A 1,689-nucleotide genomic window follows, 5' to 3' on the forward strand; every position below is an offset into this window, starting at 1 on the left:
TTATTCCTGGGAAAGGCCTGTCTAGATTTCATTGGAAGATTGAAGTGTCCGCACATGTACTGAGAACCTGTTTAACCTTTTTTTCCTTCCTTTTAACCTTTCCTTTCTGCAACCTCAGTCTGCAAAGTAACTAGTGTGATATACAAATGCCATTACTGTCCTTGAGATTGGAGTCACCTCAGGGTGTAGGAATAGTGTAAGAAGCATATCCAAAGATTATCCACTAACTTGTTTTGATTCTGAAAAGTATTTTTAAAGTATATTTACATTCTTATAAGAATTGGCTTTTTTTTAAAGAATGCTTATTCAAAACTTGATGGTAAATACATAAATAACTATTTATAACTGAAACAGCTCACATTTACCCCTCTTGAGATAGGCCTAGCTGCTCAGTCACACTACCAACTTGTGTAGTACAGACCTATACCAAAAGGCGGGTTACATAATACCAAGCAGATAAGTGTTGTGTAGTCTCACACAGTGTGACTGCACCAATTCTTACCTAACACTTTTGATGGACATCCTTTTCCTTGTAAGATTCGGATGGTCCTCTCTTTTCATGCACCTTGGCCAGATTCTTGCAGAAAGTCCACAGAGGTTCTCTTGTGTGTGTGTGTGAGCTGCCAGGAAGTCGGCCGTCTGACCCAATACGCATTCCTACAGGGACAAGGTCCTTTATTGGAAGGATGGGGTGATCCAGTGCATGAATTCTGGATGAAAGGAGGGGGAGCTGGACCCAGAATCCAAGTCTACCACTTGAGCTGAAGAGATCCGATGAATATGTCCAACAAATACTTGATGACTGCTGTTTGACAGGGGGAACCTCTGTGAGGTGCTTCCATTCCTTGAACGGTAGTACCAGCTAGTCCACTTTCCTGCTTCTGCTCCATTGCCTTTCCGGGGTGGTCTGAGTGTGCATCTCTGCATTTTCTCTGCAGATTTGCTTCACTGCAAGGACTTTCCTCTACCCTAATGGCTGAAACTCTTCGTGGGCATCCTCAGTGTTCTGCTGTGATGCTGGAAACCTTCTGGGCTGATCTTCATCAGAAGAGGAGTCTGTCGGGTGCCTGAAGTCCAACCGCCAAGCAGCTGAGTGCCATCTAACCTTGACTGTGTTTAATACGGGGCGTCCAACAGTCAAGTCATCTGTGTCTTATCTTTGTTGTGTGATCAAATCTGAGTGTCCCTCCACCCGTCCAAACCCAAAGACAACCAGCAGTGATCAGCCCTGAACCCATGATCAGATTACCCTTCACAATAACAATGATGGTGAAGCATGTCTTCTCCTGTGATTTACTGTCACATTTCACTGTTACTACCTTTCTGGGCATTTAGGGGCCTGAGATCTCTTATCTATTGGACCACCCCCTCCCCATTGAGAGCACAGTCCTGCTTACCTTGGCTCTATCAAGGGTCGGTCCATGGCAGTGGTCTCCATGTCAGTACCTCTGAAGGTCAACCTCTTGGACCCAATGGGTGTTAACTGCTTCCCAGAACTCTACGACTTCACTTAAGACCCTTAAGTCACCTTTCTACAACTACCTCTTTCCATTCACTGAGCACCTTCTTTGTCCTGGACTCCCTAGCTGGAGGCTTCTGTTAGGCTACTGACCTTTGACTCTTAGGAACCTGTTTGTGGTCAACTAAAGACTTCCTCAGTATTGCCTAGGGATGGACTTCTGAACACTA

The sequence above is a fragment of the Ambystoma mexicanum genome, chromosome 11 (genome assembly GCF_040938575.1).
Source record: "Ambystoma mexicanum isolate Mex_15411 chromosome 11, UKY_AmexF1_1, whole genome shotgun sequence".
NCBI lineage: Eukaryota > Metazoa > Chordata > Amphibia > Caudata > Ambystomatidae > Ambystoma > Ambystoma mexicanum.